Below are 9,862 nucleotides of genomic sequence, written 5' to 3'. Positions count from 1 at the left end.
TCCTTCCTGATCTAGCTATGCATATGTTACTATGCACAGCTGTGTCAAACCCTCTGTGGACTACTTTTTTCTCCCAGCCTTGGATGAACTGTTAAGTAGTTATTCTAAGAGGATAAAAGTCTTTTAACAATATTAAGTCATGAGAACAGGCTCATTTCAGTAACTGACTTGTCCAGCAGTGTAGTAATCAGCACACAGAGCCTCATCCAAAGTTCAGGGCTCTCCCTTCCCTGTAGCATGCGTCTCCTTCAGGTTCGCAAACCTGTATCTAGGGAGGTGGAATGGGGAGGTGGAATGTGGTTGAATTCTTCTGCTCATCCCTACCTTGTCTTTTTCCTCTGCTGTCCCACTCACTTGGTTGTTTCTGGATCTTCCAGGGTTAACTGGATTTTCCAGGGAGCGGGAAGTGAGGTGAGGTCCATGAAACATCTTTCATGATTGGCACATGTGTAATTTGGTTATAGTGCCTGCTGGCTATGTAATATTCCCAAGGTAGATCTTGCCCCCCGACCCCACCTCCCACTTGATGTTTTCATGGGTTCTTCACAAGAGATTTTGTTTGTTTGTTTGTTTGTTTTTTGTTAATCCTCACCTGAAGATGTTTTTCCATTAATTTTTAAAAAAGTGGAAGGGAGAGAGACAGAGAGATTGAAACATCAATGTAAGAGAGACACATGATTGGTTGCCTTCAGACATGCCCCGACCAGGGCCAGGGATTAGCCTGCAACCGAGGTACATGCCCTTGACTGGAATCAAACCTGGGACCCTTCAGTCCACAGGCCAATGCTCTATCCACTGAGCCAAACCCGCTAGGGCTTCACGAGATATTTATGCTGAGAAACCTGTTTACAGTTCCCTCGGCATGAGAAAATCCACTTTTCTGGCTGGTCGCCTGGAATTCCTTCTTCAGCCTCTGGGCTTCTTATGTTGCACCCCCCCTCCCCCCCTCCTGCCCCGCCCCCGCCCCACTTGGTTACTTTACTCCTTGAGGAAGTCCTGCTGGGCAGGATTCAACCCAGCCTCGGGATTGAGTCTCTTCCATCTGATCCCATCTGATCCACAAGAAACACTTGTGCTTTTTGCCCTGCCGTTGGTGGACAGTGTTCTTCCAATGCAACCGCACCGTCCTCTTGCTCCCTAATCTCCCAGAGACACGCTGGGTTTTTTGAGTGTTGCTCATGAAACTTCCCCTCTCACTTGGCTTCACTGGCACACAAGCTGCCCCATGCCCTCCCCGACGGAGGGAGGAAGAGAATGCACAGAACACCAATAACTCTCTCCAAATAAATTCTCTCCCCTTTTGCAACTTCAATTTACTGATAGCCTTTAGGAGGGGTTGGGTTACGGGTCCACACAGTATACTTAGTTACCCCTGTGGCAAGTCCTTCCGGGATGGTATAGCTTCAATTTAGAATGCCACAAGCTTTGGCACTGATCTGCCATTAGGTCTTACCTAAAATCAAGGCAGAAATCTCCCATGTTAATATCCTGTTGCATTGACTACAAACTGTTTGCATTTTGGCATGGTGGGAAACAAATATTGCTATTTATAAAACCTGCCTCTGCTTCTTTTTATCTTATAAGGAGAATGCCCTAGTTCATCTTGGGGTGATTTTTTTTTTTTAATAAAATAACCTGAGGGACATCTTTGATTTGAAAGGTGATTGGAGCTGTTCTTCAAGGAGAGGGTGAAACAAAGAGAGTGCTAATGTGCTGTGCTCAATAGGTGAGAGGAATTCTTGAGTTTCCCAGGAAAGAGGGCCATACGGGGCCTGGAAAGGGAACTCAGTGGGGAGTTGTGAAACGGTTTGGTGAGAGAGAGGGCCCAGAAGCCTATTGGGAGGTCATGGCCCAAGGAGAAAGGATGATTAATGACAGGGATGGTCAAGGGAATTTAAAAACAAGGATGCCTTACATGAACTGTTAACGTGTTCAGCCCCATCCCTTTATGAAATGTAGGCTACAGATAGTCACTTGGTGTTAGAAGTGGCTTTGGGAAGTTAAGCCACAGGGGACTTGTCCAACGTTTGGGATGATGTTAAACACAGGAAACAAGACAATTTAGTGAGACCAAGTGGGAGCAGAAAACTAGAGTGAGAATTGATCATGCAAGTCTTGGGGATTGAAAGATTGTGGCACTTAAAGTTGTTTTCATTGTAGAAATTTGGAAAAACATTCAAAAACAACAATAAGATCTGCTACCCATCACTCAGATCGAAAAACCATGGAAATATATACTTTTTAATATTTAAGGGAAAAGTGAGTTCATAAAGATAAAGGACTTGGGGCAAAAACAGGGAGGCCTCATCTGGGTTATAGTTTTAAAGTGGGTATTTGAGAAGCTCCTTAAATAAAGATTCCAGGGTCGTGGTGGAATCAGTTCATTCACATATCAATAACTTTTCTAATAAATGATTTGTTAAACCTACAAGACTTTACCCATGAAGGAGTAATTCTAATGTCCCTCAGTTTTCACCCAGTACTAGCAATTTATTTGAGAAAAAAAATGTGTTTTTGTTTATTTTATCAAATGTGTTTGAGTTATCAGTGTATATGTGCATTTGGTAAGGCATTGCAGAGTACACAGTTCTCTTAGAAAGTTTTGTTCAATTTTCTGCAGATGTTTAGGTCCCTGTGAAGTTATTGTATCATATAGGATGTTTTCAGTTTCCTAAAACTGGTTTAAATAAAAAACAAACAAACATTAATTAGCTTACATATCAAGAAGTCCAGAGGCAGAGTAGTTCTCAGATCAATTGAGTGGTTCTGAATGTCATCAAAGATGCAGGCTCTTTCCACCTTTCCACTGTGCAATGGTCAGTGTTTTGATTTTCCTTATCTTCGCTCCTCCTGTTTACAAGATGGCTGCTGCAGATCCAGGCATCACATCCTCATATGGCAGTACCTACAGGAAGAGAGAGGAAGAATTTTTCCTTTCTTGTGTCCTATTAAAGAAGACAACCATTCATAGACACCCCCAGCAAATTTCCTACCAGAGCCTATTACACAGGAGAGAGTAAGCAATATTTGCTTAATTGCTTAATTAAGGGATCTGGTTAGACAATCTAGTTAAGGGAGGTTTCATTTTAATCAGAGCAATAATGACTTAAGTTTTCTGCTAGAGAGAGTGAAAGTGAGAATGCAAATTGCTTTTATTCAAACAAGTTGAATTTATTTCATCAGTTTCCTCTTAGTCCTTCAAGGAAAGAAATATAAGATTTTGCCAATTTAAAAGATCTTATAATTACTTACCTGGAGCTAAGATAATTTGATTGTCATGCTTAATTGTGTAAATAGTGTTTAACTTTTTTTTTTAACCCCCTGAATCATTGGCAGTGTTTTAAAAAAGGAATTATGAAAACCTCCCTGTGACATTTATATTATTTAAAAAAATTTTTTCCTCCACAATATAAGATTGTTTAAACTTATCAAAATCACTTTGATTTTACACCTACAGTCGAGATCTTAACATCTCGATTTTCGACACTTATAAATGCGTTAATAGATACATGGACAGTAATTTAGTCTGACTTAAATGTAATAATGGAGCCCATTTGTCTAGGCTGGCAAGATTTCATTTCCTAATGATCTTTTATTGTAAATTTATTTGATTTCCTTTAATATATTATCTCATTTCTCATCGCCTTTCCCTTCGAAAAAATATGAATAATTTTGTATGGAATTATGAAGACTTGGCCTTGAGCTGACAGTTCTGAGAAGCACTGAATATCTCCATCCTTTTAAACAAATTATATTTTTTGATAACAAAGTCCCAGCAAGAAGGGAACACTAGTTTATCAAGAAGTTATTCTAAAAGACACCAAGGATTATACTTCCAGGAGCTCTTGTTTTCTTTGTAAGAATAAAAACCAAAATAACTAGGCCAATCTGACTCCAGTTTTATATGTTTATTTATTTTTTTAGTTCTTTATTGTTTAAAGTACAGTTTTATATTTTTAACTGCCTACTTGAGCTTCCTCTGAGAATCCTGCAGTCAGTTCATGCACATGTGGGTGTTGAATCAAACTTACCTTCTTTTCTCCACTTGGCACCTCCTCCTATGCCCCCACAGACCCCTTCTAGCCTGCCCCTCTCCCATAGCACTTATCACCTACATTTAGAGTTTTCTAAATACCACTTGGTTGTCCAGCTAGGAAGTAAGCTTTTGAAATTTCTTTTTCCCTTTTCGTTGATGTATAACATACCTAAAATGCACTGATGTTTAATGTACAGCCTGAAGATTTTTTACTTTTCCACTCAGATCAAGATACAGAGTGATTCTGCCATTCTAGAACGCACTTGTGGGCCCCTTCTTAGTTAATACTCCACTCCCAGAGGTAACCACTCTTCTGATTTCTATCACAATAGATTTATTTCTGTGATTGGAAAAAGAGCACCACTAAAATATGTTCTTGAACTTAATATAAGTGACTTGTTCTTGAACTTAATATAAATGGAATAATTTCGGATGTACTCCTCTGTGTCTGGCTTCTTTCTCTCAACATTATATCTTTGAGATTCATCCATGTGGTTATGTATGGCAATAGTTTTGTCTTGTTATTGTTGTATAGTATTCCATTATATGAATATTCCAAATATGCTGAAATTTATTTATTTGACTGTTACTGGATAAGTTAGCTCTAATTTTTTGCTATTATGAAAAAGCTGCCACAGAATTTTGTACATTTCTTTGGGTACAAAGAATGCTCTCATTTCTCTTAGGGACAAATATAGAAGTGTTGGGACATAGCATAGGCATATGCTTAGCTTTAGTAGCTTAGTAAATAATGACCAATGACTTTCCAGAGTGATTGTACCAGTCTGTGAACTTTTGCAGAACGATGATACTGTTGCTGTCATCTTTATATCCTCAGAATCTAATATAATATTTGGCACATAGTGGTTGTCTAGTGAATGTTTATTGAGTGAATAGATGCTTAGATGTATGAGTAGGATTTTTTGGTTGTCACTTCCAGAACTTTCACCCAAGGTGTCCCAGATGGCCTTATCACCTCAAATAGTTCACAGCTGTCTCCCAAATCTTTTGCAGGTACATTTGCTTGGTGGACCCAAATCACTTATAAACCCCAGGAATGCGGGAAATGTAGTTTCAATTTGCAGCCTCTGTAGGACACAAAGGTATGCCAGAGGACTTCAATATGATATTGGATGAGCCCTTATGTAGACTCTGATATAGAAATTAAGGGTTGAGCTAGGAAATAATAAAAACGACAGAAGCCACAGCTGCTTTGGAGGCCTAGATAACAGAAACCAACTCACGTTTCTTTTAAGAATAGCATTCCTCCCTTTATGATAAAGATTCAAAATCTTGGAAAAGACTGTCTAGTTGGCAAAGTCTGGGTTATATACCCATTTCTTGGGTAGGAGAGGATTGGACTGACAGTCTCACCAAAATAGCATGCAGTGGAAAAGCAGTTCTCCAAAGGAAATGGGGGTGACAGTTTGAATACACAAATTACATTTCACATATTCTGCCTGATAGCCAACAGCCCCATGAATTACAGCGGTTATTCGAGACAAAGGGGACTTAGAATGTTCATTTTATGGGGCCAGGTATATTGTAATATAATTTACGGACACCACAATCAAGATATGGTTCCCCCATGTCCCTTTGTGATCAGTTCCCTCCCTCATTCCTAGCTTCAACCCCAACTCCTGGCAACCATTGACTTATCTTTTTCTGTCCCTATAGTTTTGCCTTTTCTAGAATGTCTTATACCTGGAAATATATGATATGAAGCTTTTGCGTCTGACTTCCTTCACTTAGCCAAGAGATCACTTCGGTCAATGGTTTTCAGTCTCTCCCCCCTCACTAGGCACTCCCTCGCCGCAAGTGAACTCTGATGCAGAAACGTCGTATTTGAGACTGATAGAAATCGACTGCTTTCAGGGAATCAGGTGGGGAGCCCAAGCGCAAGGTTTCTTCTGCTGAAGGACTCTGCAGTTTCTTCACAGAATTTTCTTTATCTGGTGTATACCACGGGCACAATCAGTTCAGCATCTCTGTGCTTTTTCAAAGGTTTCTTGTGCAGAAATGTCCACAGAGAATTTACTTTTAAAAAAATGTTCTCTTTTGTTCAAAAGTTTATAATGGTCTCTATTATCCATGAATGAGTGAGATCATGTGGTATTTTTCCTTCATTGACTGGCTTATTTCACTTAGCATAATGCTCTCCAGTTCCATCCATGACGTTGCAAATGGTAAGAGTTCCTTCCTTTTTAGAGCAGCATAGTATTCCATCGTGTAGATGTACCACAGTTTTCTAATCCATTCATCTACTGATGGGCACTTAGGCTGTTTCCAGATCTTAGCTATGGTGAATTGTGCTGCTATGAACATGGGGGTGCATATATCCTTTCTGATTGGTGTTTCTGGTTTCTTGGGATATAGTCCTAGAAGTGGGATCACAGGGTCAAATGGGAGTTCCATTTTCAGTTTTTTAAGGAAACTCCATACTGTCTTCCATAGTGGCTGCACCAGTCTGCATTCCCACCAGCAGTGCACAAGTGTTCCTTTTTCTCCACATCCTCTCCAGCATTTGTCATTTGTTGATTTGTTGATGATAGCCAGTCTGACAGGTGTGAGATGGTACCTCATTGTTGTTTTGATTTGCATCTCTCGGATGATTAGTGACTTTGAGCATGTTTTCATATGTCTCTTGGCTTTCTGAATGTCCTCTTTTGAAAGGTGTCTATTTAGGTCCTTTGCCCATTTTTTGATTGGATTGTTTATCTTAGATACTGAGGCAGAGCTGCCTCAAACAGATTGTCAAACTGCAGCGGGAAGGCCGGGGAGGGTTGGGGGACAGGAGGTAGGGGAGTAAGAGATCAACTAAAGGACTTGTATACATGCATATAAGCATAACCAATGGACATAAGACACTGGGGGATAGGGGAGGCTAGGGGACTGTCCTTGGCGGGGGGATAAAATGGACACATATGTAATACCCTTTGTAATACTTTAAGCAATAAATTAAAAAAAAAATAAATAAAAATAAAAAAAATGTTTTCTTTTTTTAAATTTAAAAAATTTATTCATTTTTTTTCTCAGAGCATTTTCCATGGAGGAAGACATGGCCTGGGAAAACTATCAGGAATGCTAAAAGATTTATACTTCTTACATTTTTGTTAAATTATAAATTTTTATTTAGTTCATTTTCTTGCTAAAAAATGTTCAGTTCAGGTCCACTAGGTGTCAGTTGCCATCTCTTCTATCTTTTAAAATCTGCTGCTTATACATACCACTGTTAACCATTAAAACGGCAAGTGCATGGATGTCACTCTCTCCAGACAAACCTGAAGGGAAGGCTCTGCAAGTTGTGGCTTCTTGACCTGTGCTGTCCCACCTGCTAGTCATTTGTCTAGCCACGTGTGGCCACTGAGCACTTATATGCAGCTAGTCCAAATTAAGATGTACTGTAGGTATACTAGTAAAGTACACACCAGATTAGGTAGACTTGGTTTTAAAAAAATGAAAAAAAGTAATAACTTTTATATTAATTGTGTTTTGAAATGATAGCTTCAGTCTATTGGGTTAACAAAATATATTATTAAAGTTAATTTCCCTGGTGTCTTTCACTTTGTAAAGTGTGACTATGAAGAAATTTAAAGTCACATGTGCAGCTCATATTTATGGCCTGTATTATATTTCTATGGGACAGCACTGATAGATTGCTGATTGTCCATTTTGCTAATCCTTCCCCAAAAAACCCCAAATCTACACTTCTCCAGCCTGGATCCCAGGGATCATAAGAGACCCAGGCCACTTCCATTTTTTTTTGAACTTCCTAGTAAGTTAAAAAATGGGAAATGCCAAAAGTAGAATTTCACAAATGCTTTATCATTGTCATATTGCAAAACTTTATACTTAGTAAATCAACAATTTTAATATATAAATATACAATATACCCAGGCTGGTATGGCTCAGTGGTTGAATATCAACCTATGAAACAGGAGGTCATGGTTCGATTTTGGGTCAGGGCACATGCCCCAGTTGGGGGCTCGATCCCCAGTGGGGGGTGTACCGGAGGTAGTCGATCAATGATTCTCTCTCATCATTGATGCTCCTATCTCTCTCCCCCTCTCCCTTCCTACCTGAAATCAATAAAAATAGATTTTAAAAATATGCAATATAATGTACTGTGCCAGCCATAAGACAATTTTAGGATTTATAAAAAAAGAGAGCAATAGAGGTGACGTGGTCTGGTTACGCAGCACAGTTTGAAAGTTAGTAAAGAAACTGGTTTCCATCTCTTGCTCCACTTCTGTGCATGTATAATCTTACTTGGAGATGACTTCAGAAGTCTAAATTGGAGGGCCTTTATGAAAGGAGGCCTGAACCCAATGGTCCACCGGCCACCACCCCACCTCAGCTCAGTGGTGACGGGCCCTGTCTTCTGTCTTTCTTATGCATCTGCTGCTTGTACCTTCTATGTGCCAGGCTCCCCGCTGCACACTTTACAACATTACTTTGAAGCCTTGCAACACCTGCAAAAAAGGTGCCATTGTTAGTGAAAGGAAGACAGTGAGTTCTACCCTAGACTCGTCTCAGCAATGATGTCCTTTAAGGGGGTGAGGTGATGGAACTTTGGGGCAGAAAGGATAATAAATAATAGAGGGAGTGACAAGAAGTAAATCCCCAGCCCTAGCCGGTTTGGCTCAGTGGATAGAGCGTCGGCCTGCAGATTGAAGGGTCCTGATTCAATTTCAGTCAGGGGCACATGCCCGGGTTATGGGCTTGATCCCCAGTGGGGAGTGTGCCGGAGACAGCCGATCAGTGATTCTCTCTTATCATTGATGTTTCTATCTCCCTCTCCCCCTCCCCCTTCCTCTCTGAAATCAATGAAAAAATATATATTAAAAAAGAGAAAGAAGTGAATTCCCAGTTTCCCAGTTGCTTATCTACATACGGCTAAACAATCCTCACCTGTGTGGCTCTGTTGCCCAGAAAGCTCTGTTGCAGGAACTGATTGTTTGCTTCTGTGTAGGCTAGACTGCCCCAAATTGGAGCATTTAAAAAGCGATTATCTGGAGGGGCAGGAGGGAAGCTATGGCTGGTGCCTTTCATAAGAATGCCACCTCCTAGCTGCAAATTACTCACTTCAAACCCTGCATTAGGCGGATGCCACTCTGCCAACCGGCTCTCAGGTTCGTACGCTCCTCCATGTATACGCCCTTTATGCCTGCAAAGTCGGGTTTGTTATGTGTAAATCGGGGCCAAGGGCGTTTCTTTTCTCTCTGTGACTGGAACCTGGGGAGGCATTCTCAGCGGCCAAGCTCTTCCCACACTTTTTCGCTGTGTGGGCAGCAAACCAGGCAGAGGGAGCCCTGGAATGCACTTTTCACCTGTTTTAAACAAGAGCCTTGATGTCCCTTCCTCCCAATCATGATGAGGCTCGATGTGAAAGCAGGATTCATAGAGCTGTTTCTTAAACTGTCATAGGATGTTTGGATGGTAACACTTTGGGTTATGACTGCAGTGATCCTGCAGGGATATGGGATGTGGAATATGGGAGAATGTTGGGTCATCTTTTAGGCGGGTTTTCAGCTTTTGGTTTTGTTTTGCTGTTTTTTCTAGCACACCTCTGTATGTTGGCTATTATAAAAGCCAAAGAGGTATTTTCTTCATAACACCGGAGCTGGTTGAAAAAGGCTTCTCCTCTTACACATTATTCAACCAACATTTACTGATCTTCTATTGTATGCCTGTGCAAAGGCAAATAAAACTAAGTCTTTGCCCTCAGGTGCTGGAAGTCAGGGGTGGGGGCAGGGCATGAGAGAGTGGGCCAATGCAATACAGCTCTGAGGTGGTCTTTTCAGGACAGGCAGGCAGTACTTAGCC

This window comes from Myotis myotis, unplaced genomic scaffold (genome assembly GCF_014108235.1).
Source record: "Myotis myotis isolate mMyoMyo1 unplaced genomic scaffold, mMyoMyo1.p scaffold_m19_p_15, whole genome shotgun sequence".
In the NCBI taxonomy this organism is placed as follows: Eukaryota; Metazoa; Chordata; class Mammalia; order Chiroptera; family Vespertilionidae; genus Myotis; species Myotis myotis.
Note: the sequence above shows the minus strand (reverse complement) of the source record.